Here is a 21,073-nt window from a genome sequence, read left to right on the forward strand (position 1 = left end):
CTGACAGGGAACCTAGGAGAATTTTTACCTGATGACAGTGGGGAGCAGTTCATTTGAAAAGGTAACAGAACAGGAAACAGAGGCAAAAGAAAGGCCTCCTCCCAAAGTTGTCAAAATTATACACATGGTCTGCATTTCTGGAAAGAAGAAGATCCAGGAGACAGGAAATATGAGAATTACAACCCAAATTATTAATGGAAAACACCCTTATTGGAGATCTTCACAGTGTAAAAATATACTGTGGAGAAACTGCATAGAGGTAAAATTTGTGACTGAGAGATGGGACTTTTCTGCACAGTTTTATTGATGGTGAATAAGAGGTTCTGAATAATTGTATTCATTCTACTTGCCACTGTAAGTTTTTTCAAGGAATGAGAAAAGATGCTGAATGCAGGAAGACTTCTCTTTCTTTTTCTGTCCAATGTCTCCCCTACACTTCCTGTGGAAGGTGTGACTGTCATGTGGAAATTAGTGATGGGTATCAGAATCACCCTGGCACTAAAATAATTTCAAAAAATGGTCCATGCACAGCATTGGCATGGAGTACATATTGTAGAAGAGAGTCACAAAAGAACAGGAATTACATATAAATGAACAAGCAGGAAAGTATCCTGATCTGGAGCACTCTTTCAGAACTCAAGATTAAGAACGTCTAGAATGTAAAATATATCAGACTTTGGAAACCACTGAAGGAACATTTCATAGAGTCAGTTTTCTACTCAATTAAAAGAAAATCTCAAGAGAGCTTTAAGCCTTGGATTGGGCTTTGTTCCAGGGCAAGAAACTGACATTACTGTTCACTTTCAAGAGGAGTAGAGCATATAGCCAGGATTAATGGTGCATGCCTCTAATCCCAGCATCTCAGGAGTTAATGGAGGAGGACCAAGAGTTCACATCTAGACTCAGCAACTTTGAGAAGCCCAAAGTAATTAGCAAGACCCAGTCCAAAAGTGAAGCAAGTGGGTATGTGACTCAGTTGTAAAATGTCACTGGGTTAATTCCATGGAACCAAAGAGATTATAGAGAGGAACACAGCCCACCAATGTGGGATTTTGTAAAACACATTACAACACAAGTAGCTGAGCAAATCTGGGATTGATATATTGTCACTGCTATATACCTCTTCTATACTTGACCACCAGGGATTGTTTCCTCATGTCAAGATGACTCCCAAAAGTAGGGTTGCTTTTCAGGTTACTTAAGATGAGACTCATCTGGGGACACATAGAGTTTAGGATAAATTGTCACTGAGGGTGGAGTAGTAAGTCAGAGTCCAGCACAGGAAGTGGCAGACAGTGTGCATGTATTAGCTCATAATGATGAGTCTAGACCAAAATGATTGCAAGGAAATGTCCTTCTCCAATGAGGAAATGATGTACTCTGACCTAGAGAAACTCAAGCCTCAGAGGCCCCAATTTCCAGGTACTTCTTGACCATAATGAAGAGAATCCCATCTCTCAGCCAACTTTACTGACCTTTGGCTGTTTTTCTACCACTTCAATGGCAGAATGTCCTAAATGCTCAACAGGTTTCAGGAAACATTTTAAACCCAATTCTTTGGATTCCTACATGTTCATCTGGAAAACTCCTCAGGAAAGTGGGGAAGATAGTTCCTTTTTTACACTGTTCTATTTCCTCACCTTCAGGCACAAATATGATGACCAGAAAATAGATCCCCATCATGGACATAAAAAGAATAGACTTATTCGACGGCCCTTGTGATTCAGTGTCCAAATAGAAACATAATTGCTTGGAAGGCTGACTGCACCAAGGAGAATCTGAACCAGGAAAACTTTGGTTACCAGGTGCTGCAGGTGCAGGAAAAGGCCAAAAGTGGGCAGCGCTATTGCAAATCTGCAGCAAACAAACAGGAAAGACACATGTCATGAGGGTTAATCCCTAGATGATGATAATAATGAGTCAGTCTTGATGAGACATTTTTTGGTGTTAAAATATACAGACGTATCTTTTTTTTTTTTTTTTGGAATATTTGCTTGCAGGTGATTATTTTGTAATTATATTAAAACAAATGTAGACCATCAGCAATGTTTAGTATGGGGAGACATGAGGCATATTGTGGAAATACAGGATGGATCTTTGGCATTTTCAAGTTTTTTCTCTTCTTGAAACTCACTCTTTCACTATACCTCCATTAAAACAAAAGCAAACAATGATGAAAAGCAGAGAAAAATACTGCACTGGATTGAAGTGTGCAGCACAAGTCTCCACTATGAACCTATCAGTGTGATATGATGAATAGAACTTCTCACTGTGCAATGGTCCTGTGCCAGTCTTTCCATCACCCTTTGACTACCCACAGCCATAGAAATGCTCTCTATATCCTCCTCCCCTTTTGTCCCCAAAGCTGTGATTACCACATATTGTACACATTGAAATAAGAAATACACTCCTTTTCCACTACTTTCCTAGGCATAGTGTGAAGCCTACCTCACCAAGGACAGAAGACAGATCCATTTAGTCAAGTTGGGAGAGTGGAACAAGTCACACAGAGAAGGTTTGTTCTGTGCTGCCTGCAGCTCCTCCTTCATGGTGGATCTCACAGCCTTCAATAATAACAGAGACAACATCTTGTTCAGTTGTCAGAAAAGAAAGGGTATTGTGGAAGCACTGGGCACACACAGAGTGTTTGGTCAATGACTATGCTATCTAGTGGAAAATACAGACATTGAAAACATGGCAGGCATAGAAGTGGTGTGATAAGTGAACTTGGAAGTTCTAGGAATCTCAGGATGATTGTGAAATGAGGATATATTAAGCAGGAACTGGAGAGGACTGTATATCATTGAAGAGAGTGTGTATGTTAGAGATATATATGAGGAAGGAAACCAAAAGATGATTTAGTAAGGTTAGAACTCAAATCCCTATTCATACCAGAGGGAATAGAAGTATTGGTTTTGGAATGTTTTTCTCAACTAGTTACCAATAGTAGGAATACAGATTTCCTGTCTCAGGAAGAAAAATTATTTCCCTGCAATTTATTTGTTATTTTTATTTTAGTTTTTGAGTGTTCCTAGATTGGAGAATACCTTGCATTCTGTGTCGTCATGAAAGAGGAACCTGGAATTAACTTGAGTTTGGAATCAGGGGGATGTTACTTTAATTTGATTTAAACTCAGACTTGGTTTTATACTGAAGTACTACTTTGGCCTTGCCACTTACCAGATGTATACCCTGGGCAAGGTGCCTGATGTTGCTATAACTCCATTTCCTTGTCATTGAAAGAAGAAGAAGAAATAAAAGAACCAGGACCATGAGAAGTAGGAAATCCAACAAAATAGTCATGTGTTTCTCCCAAACATTTTCTAGGCCATTTACTAGGTGATAAACATGCATGTCAAACTACTTCTACCAAAACACTTCTACTTATTAATTCATTTGTTATTCAGAAATACTAACTCCATTGTCATGCATCCTCCACAAATGCAAAAATACTATAATGGTTACTTCAAAAACTTCCATACAAAGGGAGTTCTGAGCGTGGATCCTACTCCCATGAATGAGGAATTCTATGCCATCAGGAATGGACTTGCATTTACTAGCCCTAACTTCAGCAGCAGAATACAGAATTTATGCTTGTGTTAGAGAGGCAATCATGGGGAGGCACTCTGCATCCCAAACATAAACCCATGATCACTGACCATTTTTACTGTGGTATTATAAGAATTGGCTTCAAGAAGACCCTAAATCCATTTCAGATGAAGGCTGCCATGCCTGAGAGTGGCCTACTTGTCCTTCCAATATCAGAGCAAAACATTAGGGCATGATGGCTTAATTTGGTACCAGATACTCACTTTTGATGATCTATCAGAAATGAGTGGAGCATCCAGAGATATTTAGGTGGGCAATGCTAGCTGTCATTGGAACCTTTCCAAGTGTGTTCTTCCTGGTAACCCTTACATGGGGAGGAAGTGCCACATATTCAAGTGGAGTTTTCTGGTTCTTCTTGTTTTACAAAAGCATCTTTCTCTGTAACTGCTATTCTATGCCAATGATCACATCATGCTTTGGAGAAAAGCCTAAAGCAGTCCAAGCTCTTCAGTCCTGCCCACAAAGGTGTCCCATATTCAGTTCTTACATGTTTTCAAGAGCTCTTTGTTAAATTTTTAAATGATTTATGAACCTGTTGGGACCATCATGGTATGTGTAAATAGACTCTGGTAGAGTTTAACAAACCACAGAAATTAATGATTCCCACAATTCTGGACTCAAGGATTTTTCCAAATCTTTGCATGTTCGAGTTAAACATTTACCAGGACACCACTGACTGCCCTTCTGAAGTCATTTGGCTGGACTCAACTGCAAAGAAACGTACCCTGACTGCTTAACCATGGCTAGTTCTACCCTAAACTAGAGGACACATTTCATACACTACAACTTTCAAGATGCATTCCGAGTCTCCTTGCCTACATCGAGGTTAGTTTTCCCACCTGGAAATTTACTTTGCTCCCTTACTTGACTAGTCAGGGGCTTTATCAAGCCCACTGACCTGGTGAGGGTGGTGATCATTTTGAAGACTGGAGCTGTAAACCTTTCTGTCTTTTATCTCTCAAAAGATTCACAGGGATTCATGGAATATGCTCACAAAGGAAGTGCAAGGAAGAAAGAAAGATAGGGGAAGGAGAGCAAAAGGCACAGACAAGGCAGAATGCATTTGCAAGCTAAGAAAGGTGACATTCAGGAGCCAGTAGTGGAATAAAACAAATCAACTAAGATTTGGGAAGATGTTTGTGAACATGATATAGACAGAGGACACTGATAACTATTTTTTACTTCTCAAACTATTTCATTGATGTGTGTGTGATTGATATAGAAAATCTGCTCATGGATCTCAAAACCCTGTCATCAGAAAAACTCTCAACCAATTAGGGGTGCAAGCCTCATACCTCAACACAACAAAAACTGAATGTGATAACCCACAGCTAACATTGCAGTGATGGGTGTCTGGGGACCAGACAGATTTCCTAGAAATGTCTAGAACAAGACAAGGATGCTACTCCAATACTTCAAACCGTCATGGCACTGGAAGAACTCAGAGTAAAGGGGAGACAGAAAGAAATAAAAGCATGCTTTAGATAAAAAGAAATAAGCTACCCTGCAATTAGAAAGAGAAAATGAAAATGACTCCATCAAAAAGCTGTTATAACTCCAGAGCATACAGAGGAAGGTCTGTCTACATGAGATGGAATATTATTCATTCATGGGAAAGGATGAAATCCTTGTGCTTGTGACAACAGGATGACCCTGGAGGCTATTATTTGATGTGAAATAATCCAGAAAAAGGAAGATGAATTCCACATAATCACACTTATATGTGGCATCTATGAAATTTGATCTTTTAGAAAAAGAAACTATAGTGATGGTTACCAGAGACTGTGGTTGCTCGTGGTGGGGAAGAAGAAAGGGATGAGATATTGGTCAAAGTTCGCAGAACTATTGTGGGATCAATCATAATATATTGTAGTGTTTTAAAAATGTAAAGTATATGTTATTTGCTCTATCTGGAAAAATATGTTAGGTAATGCATCTATTAATTAGCTAGATTTAATCATTCAACCCTGTGCATGTACTTCAAAACATCAAATTGTAAAGATACAATGTTATCTGTCAATTTAAATAATAATCAAATATAAAGAATAAAATCCTCAGGCAGGAGATATATGCATTGAATTTGAAGAACAAATCAGTCTCCTAGGCTCCTCTGAATAAAATGTCTATTTCCAGGCTTTTCAGTGACAGCATATTGCTTCTTTGGAAACCATTTAATAGTATGTCAAGCTGTGTCTTTTCTGTCTCATAAGCACCTCCCATCCTGCTCACCTCCATGGTTAGGGCATCTGCAGAAGTCTCCATTCCATTCACCCGTGCAGCTTTTTCAAGTTTCTGTAAACCCTCCTCAGGTTTGTTGTTGATAATCAGCCACCGAGCTGACTCTGACACCCACCTGATCAAAGATGATGGAAGTGTAGTCAACTCTCACTTGATATTTTCCATATTGCCTTCATTCTACTTCAATCAAATACCTACCACTTACTCAGTTAAGTTGAGAAACATACTGTCATGTTGCCTGGTACCACAACTGGGCCAATGGGAAATGATACCTACATGCAGTACACCTGCACAGCTGGGAAGGCAGACATGAGCCCTATCAGCTCCCCTCTTGATTGGATGAACATTGACTCTGGAGCTCAGAGCACTGAGGAATGAGGGACACTGAGTTCTTCATACCTTCTCCACGTTCTTTGTAAGGGCATGAGAAACAATTACTCATAAAGTGTTCTTTTCCTAAAATAAGCACCCCCTCAAATAGTTTTGCTTATGGAAGATCCCATGCAAACTGGAAGCACTCCTACTCCTGCCATTCTGATGGAATCTGGATACATAAGAAGCTCAGTCTGCCTGGACATTCTCATCTATGTAATGGGAACAGTAACATCACCCAGGTTGCAGATTTGTTATAAAGGTGATTGACATCATGCATGTGCACCAAAGGGCACACCCTCTTGTCTGCCTGAACTCATCTCACTGTATTAACCTGTAATCATCTCTCTGGGAGTCATTTCTCACCAAATAGGTTTTCTCCCTGACCAGCATCTTGGGTAGAGGAACATCAAACCTGTCTTAAGACTTTCTAAAGAGATGGAAGGAAGAATATCCATGAGAGAAATAATGTAGGGTGTCCAATGTGCCTACACCTTTCAACTGGAGAAAGACAACTGCTCCTTCATTAAAGAGCTATGGAGTTATGCATATATGATTTTGGCAGGATGAACCCAACTACTATTCTTAACTGTAATGCTCTAATAATGAATGGTATTTCAAAAACAAAGAAGCAAAAATTAGTTAAGATATTAAATTTCTTTTTTCTTTCATCCTTTATCAATTTCATGGATGAAAATCCCTCAAATTTCTGGAAATTTTTTTGCAAAGCAATACACACAAATGCATGGCATGATGGAGGCTGTCTAATTTTCAATTACTTTCCACTATAATGAAAAACATTTTTGAAAAAAATCTATTTCTAAACTGACAAATAAAATTTCCTAGCAAGGACAAACTGGATGTTCCAGAATATTCATGTGATAATATATTCCTCTTCTGTTATTAGGGTTAATTCTCTTAGAAAAAAAATCAGAGAATTCATAGTTAATTTGCATTCTAAATTGTCTCTTAGAAATTATTGTTATTTGTCTGTCAAGGGATATGAATATAATGGACTATCTTACATTTTGTCTAGTTTACTAAATATAACACTAGGATTAATAGAAATTATACATAAAAGAATACTTCTTTATAATTATATACCTTACAATAATGGAGATATACTTTTATGAAAGTATTTACTAGTTACTGTATTTGAAATATTATTTGGGCAACTGGATTGAACAAAAGTTGGCAAAACAAGGTAGCAGCTGCAGATGCAACCTTGAATGACCTTGAATGGGTGTTTTGATGGTTATGTAATCACCCGAGGATATAAGAATACAACTCCTTCCCTCTATCAAATTGCACTCTCACCAATGACCTCCAGGGAGATTCCAGACCTTCATTCTGAACTGGAGCTACATGATTGACCCCTCTTGTTCTGAGGCTCCAGCTTCTTGGGCTGAGCATTTCCTGCTTTCTGCAGCTCTGCAGCTGGCAGACAGACTTTGTGATACTATCCAGCTTCAGGTCCTTGAACCCTGACTGATACACTGTGGTTCACTCTAAGACTCACCAGAGACAACAGTGCAAAACAATCAGCAGGGTGGTCCTCCTCGCCACACTGAAGGCAGCCAAGTTCTGCAGATGCTTTCCTGGGTCCACATGTCCAGGCTTAAGCCAGGACTGGCTCCAACCATAACAGAAGCCACGCTATCCTACAGTTGTAAACTGGTGAAGATCTAAAACCATTGTTTCACAAACAACCCAGAGAGGCTGATCCAGCCTCCTGGATTAATGTTGATGCACAGGCGTTTAGACATCCTTTAATCTGCGTAATAACACTGTGTTCACTTCCTTTTGTTATTCTTACCACCTGTGCATATTCTTGCCAGGAAGGAGCTTCTCATAATCACACTGTACCCATCTGGAACCTCCCCATGCTTCCTTATACCCCAGGATGACACCATGCCCCTCACCTATTAGCCAAATTAATGACCCAAGTTGGCAACATAACCACAACTACTCTTGCTAAGTTTGCTCCTGGTGGGATAGAGGAGATTTTCTTGGATCCTCCCACACCTGACTCCCTCATGCTTCTTAGTTCTATGTATTGGTCTTTCTGCTTTTAGCCTTCTTTTTGTTTTGTTTCTTCCTATCTGTAGAGTATCCACCTCCAGATGGTAGCTTCAGAGTAATTTTCTCCTATTCCCACCATTCACTGTACCCTTAGGCCAGTTGGGCATTCATTTTCAGGGCTTGGGAAAATCCTATATATAGAAAAGAGTCAAGACACAAAGTTAGGCAGGGACATCATTCAATCCAGCAGGAAGAAGCTTGTAAAGACTGAACATCTGACAGCCCACATAACCCCTCTAGGAATTTCAGGGCAATGAATCTCCATGGAGAATTAGGCAGGAACAAATAGGGACCCTGATTCAGAAGGCAAGATCCTCCTCCATTAGCACAAAAGATGTGAACCTAAAGACCTCCCTTTAATTCCCCAACCTTGCATTATCAAAAGAGCTAACTTTCCTGACTTATCAACAGTAAGATCCTATTTTTCAAAAGATTGCCCCACCATCCCAAGAAACATGCACAGAGACCCACATTTGACCTAGAGTAATCAAATCAGGGGAAATCCCTGTTTAAGATCCCATGCATATTACTTGCATCTCATGTGTCTAATGTAAAACCCAGAAATGAATTTTTGTTGCATGTGCAATAAGATTATGGGCAAGAGAAAATCTGTCAATATCCCTGCTTAGCATAAGCCACTCTTATGAAAAAGCCTTTGAAAAGCAAATAACTCAAGAAAGTTTATTAGCCCAGACTCCTCAGATACAAGGGTAGAGTACTTTGTTCTGTCCCTGTAGCACCTTCTAAGCCTGTATTCCTCCAATAAACTCTTGTAGCTGCATACAGAAGAAAGAAAGAAAGAAGAAAGAAAGAAGAAAGAAAGAAAGAAAGAAAGAAAGAAAGAAAGAAAGAAAGAAAGAAAGAAAGAAAGAAAGAAAGAAAGAAAGAGAAAGAAAGAAAAAAGAAAGAAAGAAAGAAAGAAAGAAAGAAAGAAAGAAAGAAAGAAAGAAAGAAAGAAAGAAAGAAAGAAAGAAAGAAAGAAAGAAAGAAAGAAAGACTGGTCATTCAGTGTCCTCAATTTCACCTGACAGTCCTAGTTGCCCTGCTTTTCAATCACACATACACACCTGTACTGAGAACTCATCCCAAGGGGTAGAACTAAGACAAAATGAATGTTTATGCCCTGATGTCACCCACATTTCCATCCTATGATCATATAAGAGAAGGAGGAAATTGGGTTCATACCTTGAGAAAATAAATAAGAAGAAAATGGGTATAGACACAACCAGCTGGAGAGTATGCCAGTTTCGAATACCATAAGCCAGGCCTCCAATAGTGATCTGTCCTAAATTACAAGAGACAATTGCCATTGTTGCTCCCATAGCTTGGCATTTAGGAGTTGTCCATTCTACAACTGAAAGAAAACATCACTGAGTGTTTACTTCAAGCAAAGGTAGAATACCAAGGTCAAAGTCAAAGTTCAGTAAAGGTCCAAGAATCAGTGTTGACTTACTGAGAAGAACAGTATTTGTCAGGATGGTTGTGGTGGACATGCCAGCCAGGAGGCGTAGTGAGCAGTAAACCAGGAAGGTGGGAGCCAATGCAGCACAGGTTTCTGCAATGGCGAGCTGGAATAGACTCCATGTCATAAGTAACCTCCTCCCAAACCTATGGAAAAGGGAAAGATGGGATTTTGGAACAATAACAACAGGTAGAACTTGGGACAAAGCAGGCACTTCACACCTATTTAAAAAATCCGTAAAGGATCAGCAACAGATATTCTCAAAAGCAAATCTCCCTCTTTTTAAATAGGTTCTGTGTGACAAAGAATTCTTAAATTTGTTACCAGTAGTTTGACCAATTCAAGTTATGTAAGACATGCTGCAGTGTCAGAGATATTAACACATCATAAATATCTCTTGCACTAAATCATACACATAGCATTATGAAGAGTCGATATTTTGTATTAAGTATTTGAATCAACCCTTGGGAATCTAGAACTGCACAAACTATGTCTAACATGACATAATAGGAACATCTCTAAAGCAGTACATCCAAGTTGCTGATGGATTGGACAAGAATTTCTATCTGCTGAGTTTGACTTTGTTGGTCTCGGACAACAAAACAAATATGTGAAAACATAAGGTGTATTTTCTCACAGGAAAAATGTCATATGAAGTTGACCTGTTCCTTAGGTTTGGGATGGCAAGCATTCAGTGGTAATCTCGTTGTTCATTTCCAAAAGAAGGCTCATGAGTACTGTTATGGATCCCCAGGGTAGAGCACTATGTAGCAATTAGAAATGTGAACTATATGTAAATTAAGATGCATTAATCCAATGGTTTTGTTTTGTAAAGTATGATTTCACACATGCATAGGTTACATGGTAGAATGACTCTCATAGAGAGGAAGATGCTGGGATGCTTCCATGTTTTATGAAGAAAAATCACCCAATATTCTATTGACAATCCCCTGTATGGTTAAAAGCACTCCTTTCCTGCTTCATTGGAGATTCTCTCTTTTGCTCTGAGACAAAAATAATTATTATAATATGTTATAGTGAACGACTTTGAGTTCACCTACTTAGATTTTATCAAGACAATTGGCTCTGTGTATTGTGACATTTCTTCAAATATTTCTCAGTGCACTACTCTCTCTCTTCTTCTTCTGATACTCCCATAGTTCCTGTGGGTGCACTGCATGGTGCTCCTGAAGTCTCTTGCATGCTAGTCACTTTCTTCAATCTAGTGGTATTTACAATTTAATGTTTTGAGACTCCTCGGATTTGATAATTCCTACTATTCTTTATTCAAGTTCACAGATTGATTCTTAGTCATTTATTGTCATTTTCACCTGCAGACTTCTGTTTCTTTCCTGTTTTATAATTCCTATCTCATTATTGATACTCTCATATATCATACATTGTTCTACTAACTTTATTTATCTCCTTTTCCATTATCTCTTTTTTAGAGAATATGTAATCAATTTATTTGAGTGATTTGCTAGGAATTCTGATGCCTTAGCTTCCTTACAAATCATTTCTATGAGTTTTTCCCACTGGAATAAAATATTGCCCCTCCTGCAATATGAAGAACACACCCTTCACTTCCTAGTACCATGTGAAGGTGCAGCAAAAAGAAGCCATCTAAGTAGCAGACTGCAAGACTATACCAGTGGCCCATTCAACTGGTGCCTCAACCTTGGACTTTCCAGTCTCCATGTCTGTGAGAAACACAATCCTACTACATTTAAATTACCCAGTCTCAGGTATTTGTTAGACCTGCAGAATGGATTAAGACATGTACTCTCCCATGAAGATTAGGTATCAAATTCAAAAACTTTCAGAGAAAAGCATTCAGAAGAAATGTAAATTAAAACTACTCTAAGATTTCATCAAAATGCAATCAGAATGGCAATTATCGAGAATACAATCAACAACAAATGTTGGTGAGGATGTGGGGGAAAAGGTACTCTCATACATGGTTTATAGGACTGCAAATAGGGGCAAACCATTATGGGAAACAGCATGGATATTCCTCACAAAACATGAAATGGAATCACCATTTACCCATCTATCCCACTCCTTGATTTATACTCAAAGGACTTAAAGTCAGCATTACACAGTGATGCAGCCACATCAATGTTTATAGCCACTCAACTCACAATGGGTAAACTATGCAACCAACATATGTGTCCTTCAATAGATGAATGGATAAAGAAAATGTGGTATATATATGATGGAATATCACTCAGCTTTAAAGAAGAAAGAAATTGTTGCATTTGCTGGTAAATAGATGGAGTTTGAGAATATCATGCTAAGCAAAATAAGCCAAACCCCAAAAGTCAAAGGCCAAATGTGTTCTTTGATATGTGGATGCTAATTCACAATGGAAGGACACTAGGGAAGAAAAGAGTTACTTTATATTAGGTAGAGAGGAGTAAGGGAGGAGAAAGGGTTTGGGGCTAAGAAGCACAGTAGCATGAAACAGAAATTATTTCCTCATGTACATATATGACAACATGGCCAATGTGATCCTACAATCTGTTCAATCAGAAGAATAAGAAATTGTACTCCTCAACAAAGCCAGAGCATGTATACTCTAGTTGCCAAAGACAGTACTGGGTGGTGGGAAGAAGGTTGTTTGTACAAGTGATAGGAGCAGTTTTTCTTGTTCATTGCCATTCAGTACTTACCACTTGGTTTTATTTAAGAGTGTAAGCTTCTGTACATAACTATATAATATATTTCACATAAGAAGTGATGACAGCTGGGCACAATGGTGTACACTTATAATCCCAGCAACTCAAGAGGCTGTGGCAGGAGGATTGTGAGTTCAAAGCTAGCCTCAGCAGCAGTGAGTCACTAAGCATCTCAGTGAAACCCTGTTTCTGAATAAAATACAATAAAGGGCTGGGGATGTGGCCCAGTAGTTAAATGCTCCTGGGTTCAAAAGAAGTGATGACAGTGTGTAAAATTTCTGCCACCAGCACAGTGTTGAGTATTAGTTCATAAGCAAGATAAAGTGGAATTTATGTGATGAAATATTTGCCTGGGTTTGAGCAGTAGGAAGATGAAAACCAGAATAGAGACTTGTGAAGCAGAAAGTAGGAATAGGATCAAAAAATCACTGTTAATATTAGAAACCCAGGTTTCTGTTAATTGAGGGTAAGTCCTGGAAATAACTATAGGATTATAATGGAGAGGTTGACTATAGTTCTAAAAGGCTGATCTATACAGGAGGAACTGAAATACAGAAGTATAGATACTGAGATATGTTAAGACAGGGCAGCATGGTAGGAAGCTTACCCTTCCCCCCAAATCCTTTTGAAAAAAGTGGAACAAGGCAAACAATAGTGAAATCTATGGTTTACGACATTTAATAAATTCACCTCAACAGAATGACTACATTGAAGAAATTATACTCTATTTATCTATGATATATCAAAATACAAAAATGCCTTGAACTGTCATGTATAATTCATTAGAAAAAATAAAAACTTTTAAAAAAGTAAAGCACTTTGAAAACTGGAAATAAAAAGGAACTTCTGAAAATTATGAAGGAAAACTACCAGACCTCTATTTGGTTAATGTCACACTCCAGAGGAAAGCCATCATACATTCACAGAAGATAATCAAGGGAACCAGAATTTCAGCTCTCACAAGTTTCATTTAGCTTTGAACTGTAGATCCTAGCTACTGTTGAGAAAAGAGTCTAAGGAGAAGATGTAAAAACTACAAGTTAACCTATCCTTATTGGCAGATGGTGTAATCATGTTATAGAAAATTTTAGGGATCTACAAACAACTTCTAGAAATGCTATTTGTATACTGCAGGAATTTTTCAACTAATCTCTCATCACATTACTCTCTTCTCCTTCAAGGACTCCCATAGGTCATATGTGGATGAAATGCTTGACGCTCTGAAACTACCATGCAAATTGTGACTGTTTTCAATCTAGCTTTATTTTAGTTTCTCTTTTAGCTCCTCAAGCTTGATAATTCCTAGTAGTCTTCATGCATGAATTTATTCTTCATTTATGAAGTAATAGTTCATTTATGAGTTTATCAGAAAGGCAGTTCATGAAGTCAGTAAATAAGTAAATTGTAATTCTATTACCAGTATATATTACTCTAAGGCAAGGAAAAAATTTAAACAAAAATACAGACAAAGGATGCCTGGGATTCATAAGAAATGGCTCTAGTCACAGAAGCGCTTGCTTATATGCAATAACATGTCACTGGTGAAAACATTTTATTTTGAAGATTGCAACCTTATTTATTATACATGCAAAGAAACTGCCCTAAGTCAAATTTCATTTGTGAGATTAAAAGCATAAGATACCTAGAGCCCTCAGGATATGATAAAGATCTAATAAGATACATGAAAGAGTGACTATTGAAATGCCAAGTATACTCTTCATATTCAATAACTGTTTATTTCTAATTCCTTAAATAAAGAAATTCTACATAGCAGTGATTAGTACAAGGCAATAAAAGTTACAAAAGATTATGTCATAGCTCAAAAAGTAAGTAATTAACAAGAAAAAATGAGGGCAATGGTTTCCTGTCATTTCAAAACAGATTTTCAAAGGTACAAGATCAAGATTCTCATACCACAAATTGTGACACCAGTTCTCTTTAGCTTAAATACCCTACATGATTGAATAAGTCATCTTTAAAAGCTGCTCAGGAAAAAGCAAAATTGAAGGGGACTGGCATGTCCTCCCAACACCACAAATGAAATGTTGCTATGGACTCTACAGGGGGAATAGGATGCTCCACCCTTCCCACATTGGCCACTTGGCCACGATGACCATTCCCTGGGCACCAGAATCATTCAGTGCAGTATCCAGGAGGCACTGAGCACAATTCCCCTGGGCAACACTGACAATGTTCTTCTCCCTACCAGCATACTCAAGCAAGCTGGATCCAGGAAGATGTGGTGACACATCTTCCTTTGTGTCCAGATTTTAAATCATTGTCATCTTTCAAACTCCATGTTGTGGCATGTTCTTTTTAACCCTCTACTAAAACACATCTCCACATCTTATGGTGATGTCTACACACAGGAGTCAAATGTTAAAAAGTCGCACTCGCCACACAGAATGATATTTTACATTTGTGTTTGTAGATCCCTGGGAATAATGTGCCCCCAATGGCAGTATAATTTGCAACAAATTTTTTCATATGTATAAGTGAGTCATAAGCTGGTGACAGTACCCATGGTTAGAGAGAACTAGAAACCAGAGACACTCACCTGTCTGTCAAATAGCCACAAACAATGCTTCCCATCAACATTCCGGCCATGAAGAAGAATTTAGCCACTGAATTCAGTGACTGAGATTCACACACCAGGTCCCACTGGAAGACAAGGAAACCAGCATAACAAAAACACCTTCACACCACCTGCAGTTTTCAATTGATCAGACCCTTATCTTCTTCTACAGCTTCCCTCTTCAAAAATACTTGAATTATACCACCCAGTCCTCAGTTTATAAAATTGTACCTAGGGAGACTTCAGTACAACTGTGGGTTACACTGATGACCACATTTAACTCATAATGCAAAGTTCTCAAATTTCCCCACTTACCATGACCATTCAAGGACCTTGAAGAATTTACTGAACCCTGAACATTGGTGCATACATTCTCATGGGATTGCTCTAGGGGTTCAGTCTGGGTATTCAGGTTTTCATCAACATACAGACATATCTAATCGGCAATCAAGGCAGAGTATTACTGACTTCGCCTAACATCTTTAACAAGACATATGATTTATTTGCTTAAACTGTGACATTCACAAGAATAAAAGCACCATGACACTAAGTTCATATTTATGATTTATCATTACACTAAGGTTGTGTCCCATATTGCAAAAAAGAATCAATAGATTATGGTAAAAGAGGAACCAGCACTCACATGGCAATTAAAGGCTCAAAGCATGTTCATTATTTTCATTGTTTCTACACACCCAGGTCAAGCACTCATGAGAGGAAAATGAAACCTATTACCTCAGTCACGGTGGTGGAGAGGAAGGAGCTTCGGTCATATACCCAGCCATCCATGCAGGGCTCTGTGTCCAGCTCAATCATGTTTGAGAAGGTCCCGTTTTGATGAAGGAGCTGCCATTGTGGGTGGATGAAGCGCCGACACTTCTCTGGCCTCAGGTTTGAGTCTAGTGGGATGGAGATCCTCAAGAGGGTGTCATGGCTGAGGGTCCCAGTGGCATTGTCAGAGACTGTGTCATTGTCAAGGATGTGGACCCAACAGCGATGACCAAGGATGACAGCAGTGAAGTTCTTCAACATAATATGAGGGGCCGCCAGGGCATTGCAGAGTAGAAGAAAAGCCATCTGAATTATCTGGAACCTCCCCAACCACCAACTTGATTCAGGAGGTCCTGAAAAGCCATGGTGACTGAATGCCTCTCCCTGCCTGAAGGCAAAGTGGTTGTATCTAGATAAGGTCAAAGAAAAAGTGTTCTATTGTCTTTCCCTGTGACACAGCAAAGGGTGTTGATCCTGACCTCACTTTCTCCTTAATGGTCCCCTCTTCAGCTCTGTGGCAAGTCCATGCAGCTAATATCCCCTAGACTTTATCAGGTTATTTAGGTGGCTGTTTTCTTTAAATCACAGAGGGAGGTATTTTGCTGAGCTGCTTTCTGCCATTAAGTCTGTCATTGATCTACTTCCTGAAAATTCTTGTTGTGGGCAATGAACTGCAGTCATCTTTGGACATTGATCTGCAAATACTCTGTAAACTACCCAGAAGAACTCTGATACCTGCTCTGCAATTTTTTACAGAATATGTTGTTTGCAATACGCATTTAAGTGTTTCAGTTTTCTGTGAGAGGTGAGAGGTAAATTTTGATTTGATTAGTACCAAATCTTGATTCACAGAGGCCACGAAAATCATCCCAAGAAAAATTACTGCAAGTGAAGTGCCATGGTTTGGGTACAGGATGTCCCCATAATAGTTCATATGTTAGGCAATGCAGGAATTGTTATGGTGCTATGATTAGCTTATGAGAGCTCAAGCCTCATTAGAGGGTTAATTCACTTGAATGATTAATAGTATGAGTTGGCAATTGAGTGAAAACGTAGGTGTGTAGGGCCTGGATGAAAGAAGTAGATCACTGGAGACATTCAGTTTCAAAGAGAAGTTATGAGAACTACATTAATGTACTCTGAACTTTATGGAAAGCAATCAACTGTCAGCCTTTTCCAGAGTGATCTCCTCTATGTATCTGTCATTAAGGGAGATACAATCCCATAGGGATTTTAAATACCCTTTAAGGAAATTCTCAGCCTTGATTACTTTAAGTATTTCTTTTATTCCTTTCTTTTCACTCCTCTCATTTGGCACTCCCATTATGTGTATAAAATACCTTTAAAAATAGAAAGTTTTCAGAATCTGATCCATATTTACTCCATATTCTTACCGTGTCTAGATTTCAAAGGTTTCTGCTGAAACACCATCAAGATCACTGATTCTCTCCTCAGTCTACTGTTGAGCCTATCAAGATTGACATCACTTCTGTTACACCAAGTTTGGTTTCTAGCATTCCCTTGTAACCCTTTTCAGAGTTCTGGTCTCCCTCCTTGAATTTTCCTGCTGCTCTGTCCTGTTGTCCATGTTTTCCATGAGACCCTTTAGTGAATTAATCCTAGGTACTTGAAATTTCTGAACAAAATTACTGCCCTGAGTCTGTGTCTGATAATTTGCTTTGATCCCAGCTTTTCTTGCCTTTCAACAGGACTTGAAATCTTTGTTAAAACCTAGTCAGGTGTATTGAGAAATCAGAATGAAAATGATGTGATGAGGTTTCACATCTATATGATGAGGAGATAGGCTGTGATTATTTTTTGCTGTAGCTGTAGCTCCAGAGGCTTCAGTCTCTTCTAGCACACCTGCCTTTTACTCTATGATATCTCTCTAGGAATCCATATAATATCCTTATTGAAAATGGTCTGTGTCCTGCAGTTCTTTCTGTCATAATGCACCATTTTTATCCCATGGTCCTATTGATGAAGTGGCAGGGTACTAGAAATAGAAAGTTATTCCATAATATTATTTCTATGTAGGTATTATTTGTTTCAAAATGGACAGATTCCCTCAGTGTGATCTTCAGAATAGTTGGCCTATTTTACCTTCCCTGTATGTTTGAAAGAAATTCTAGGGGGAGTAATAGCTGGCAAATTTCTATCTCCCAGGTCAGATAAAATATTAGAACAGTAGTTTCTCTTGAAATCTGATGTTCGTCACAGAATAACCCCAAGAATAAATGGCGTATTTCAAATGGTTATTTTTCCCATAAAAACTGTAGAAAGATAGATGGAATATTTCTTAATCTACACAGCAAGGACATGATAGGGTTCCAAGAGCACAGGGTTTGAGAGTTTGAGTTTGAGGTTGTCCAGGTAGTCTACCACAAGACCCTGGTATTGATTCAGTTACATCAAAGTGGGCCTACAGAGCTGGTCCAATAGTGGCTTTCTCTTCTGGGCATCTGATCCTGGTTGCTGTGACTTTCTACAGCCTGTTATCTCCTATTCCTAAATGTAATAGTTTGCTATGTGACCCTGATTCACTAATAGAATAACTGTTTTTCCAGTATTGTCTTCCTTGCTGTGAAGTAAGTAGTGAGAACTTCCAAACTCTCTACAATTCAGTGGGAAATTGAAGTCTTTTCTATTACTTTTGTAGGGTTGGCTTCACAAATTGCAATGAAGAACTAGTCCACATGAAATACAGTGACAAAAATAAATTTTCACTGTGTAATGAGAATTTTCTTACCTCTAGTTTCCAGTGATTTTTTTTTTTCCCTTTTCCTTAGGAAATTTTTTTAACATGATCAGTGTCAAACTTCCATCAATTCTCTGCTGCCAGTTTTAATCTTTAGTTTGCACTGTCTTCACAGATACTCCCTGCCCCCAATTTTTTTCACATTTGAGGTTCTTGTTATTGCAGCACCCAAGCTTCTTCTAGCAGTCTTCAGGATTCCAGTGTATGCTGGATCCCATCAGTGCTCTGAGAAAGGGAAACAGGCTTGTTCCTTGGGCAGCACCTGCAAGAGTTGGGTCTTTGGATGCTGTGTGTGACACTATTCAGCAAGGAGAAGCTGGGACATGCCACCTGCCCACTCAGAGCTGAGCTGGGGTAGGGACTGTGGTGACAAACTGTATGCTAGATTAGACTGCTGTCTGGGTTTCACTGGGGCCAGGAAGCTAGACTCTACCAGTTCCTTAGTGCTCCAAGACAAGCAAGACACAATCTATTTCTTGGGTCTCAGAAAAGTTGGGACATTGGACACATGCCTCAACTCTTATTCCCCTTGGAAAACCTAAGACCAAGAAGGTTTCCTCTTAATCATATATTTCTCTGCTAGGGGTAGGGATACTAGAGAAAAGGTGTTGCTAATTTACTTCATCACTTTCATGTGTCTGGTTTTGCAGTTGCTTGAGGTGCAGAACCATCTCATTTTGTTTCTAGACTGTTCAGAAAGGGAATTTTCCATAAATCATTATTGAATTAGTGTGCTGTGGAAAGGAACCAATGGCTTCATATTCTGCCAGCTTGCTGATGTCACTCAATATTGTGTTCTGAGGAAAGACCAAATTGAGGCTATCATCACATAAACCATATATATATATATATATATATATATATATATATATATATATATATATATATATAAGTTGGAGTAATTTGGAGTGTGTAAAGTTATGTGGGAAGATCAACATCTTGCCAGAAAAGACTCTTAAGGAGATTAAATGTGTGTTCTAAAAACAAAAAGAATCCCAAGTACCACTCCTCTCTTTTAGAAATTTTTTTATATGTTTTGAACTTGGGTGAACCACTGTTCCAAGTGAGATGAGTCTATATCCTGAAATACATATCTGTGGGTGAAAACATGGGAGGCTATTCCTTCCCTTAGGGACATTGCATGTTCTTGGCCATGGGCTTATTAACAGAAAAGAACAGGTTCCATGATGAGACATTTACATGGGGTTAGATGGATCAGTTTGTTCACCTGGAAGCACCAGGTATTATAAGTTCTCCTGAACTCTAGATAATTACATTTTCTCTTACACTTCTGGAAATTGGCCCAAGCCATGGACAATAAGATGAACAAAATTGGAGTCTGGACACAAGCTAAGGCAAAAGCCTTTTAGGTTTGAGGGCAGATAAACAGACCAGTTAATAGTGTGCATACCATAGGAGCACACATACCTGACCATTAGATCAGGAAATACCATAAGAAGCAATTGATTATTTTCTCCTTAGGTAAATTCTCTCTAGATATAAGGCCATGAAATGGGTCCAAACTTTTAAAAGCAGACTATAATAAGGGGAAACCATCTGAGCACCCTGTGCATTTACAGTGCATGATCTAAGCCTCCATACCTTCTGTAGTGCTGTGTGGACTGGTGCTGAACCAGTGACTGCCCATGAGTTCTTGCTTTTCTATTTCCTCAATTGCCTTGATAGGTTGGTTATTTGAGATCACTTAATTTTTGGTGTATATTCTTAGAGTTATAGCTTTCCCTGTTTCTACTGCTTTGGTTGTATCCCCTAGATTTTGAGAGGTTGTGTTTCTATTCTCATTTTTTTCAAGAAAGATTAAGGGTCTTTGTCTTTTTGATTCTTTACTGATCAATTTATTGTTCTTAGGTATGTTGTTTCATTTCCATGTATTTGTACGATTTCTAAATTTTTTCTGATTTTAAAAAACATTTTAAACTTTGAGTTGGAATTGTGCAATTTCTGGGCTACAGTGTAGTATTCCAATACTTGTTTGTGATTGATTTGTAATTTTATTCTATTGAGGTCAGAGAGTGATAACAGCATTTAACATCAGCTAAAATGTTCTTTGTGCCCTAACATAGAGTGTTTCCTGAAGAATTTTACATTCACCTTATGCACTTATGTATTCTGCATTTTCGGAGGATTAAAAACTTCCTTAGATTCCATTAGGTCCATTTGCCCTTTAGTATAGTATAATTCCTAATTCTCTATATTGATATTTTTGTCTGGAAGGTCTATTGATACTGGGATCCTCAACTATAACTGTATTGGTGTCTACGCTTCCTTCTAGATTTAATAATTCTTGTTTTACATAATTAGGTGCTCTGTCAGTATATGCATACATCTTTCTGATTTTTATTTTCTCTCATTGAATTGATCACTGTACCATTATATAGTGACTTGCCTTTTGTTGCTTTTTAAAATTTTTGACTGAAGGTTTACTTTATCTGATACATGTATAGATTCTCCTGCTCATTTTCAGTTTCTATTAGCATAGAAAATCATTTTCCAACCCTTCCCTTTCT

The 21,073-nt window shown here is 38.4% G+C and overlaps 1 protein-coding gene, 1 long non-coding RNA gene and 1 pseudogene across 3 annotated transcripts in view; 1 reads left to right on the forward strand and 2 right to left on the reverse strand.

Moving 5' to 3' along the window:
- The window catches only part of LOC306638855, a 147,442-nt gene extending 129,675 nt beyond the window's left edge, over positions 1-17,767 (forward strand). Inside the window, exon 3 of the long non-coding RNA XR_013757570.1 lies at positions 17,200-17,767. This is a non-coding gene — a long non-coding RNA (uncharacterized lncRNA). The remainder of the gene's footprint in view (positions 1-17,199) is intronic.
- The window catches only part of LOC306638809 (organic anion transporter 7-like), a 285,976-nt gene that overhangs the window by 65,157 nt on the left and 199,746 nt on the right, over positions 1-21,073 (reverse strand). The gene's annotated exons all lie outside the window — the stretch shown is intronic.
- LOC306638816 (organic anion transporter 7-like) lies at positions 25-16,889 on the reverse strand (annotated as a pseudogene). Its single transcript, XR_013766793.1, has 8 exons — positions 15,752-16,889; positions 14,999-15,102; positions 9,755-9,909; positions 9,487-9,655; positions 5,839-5,962; positions 2,449-2,564; positions 1,641-1,854; positions 25-137 (listed from the first exon to the last, which is right to left on the reverse strand). The product of XR_013766793.1 is annotated as an organic anion transporter 7-like (transcript).

The sequence above is a fragment of the Sciurus vulgaris genome, assembly GCF_902686455.1.
Source record: "Sciurus vulgaris genome assembly, chromosome: 11".
Classification (NCBI taxonomy): Eukaryota; Metazoa; Chordata; class Mammalia; order Rodentia; family Sciuridae; genus Sciurus; species Sciurus vulgaris.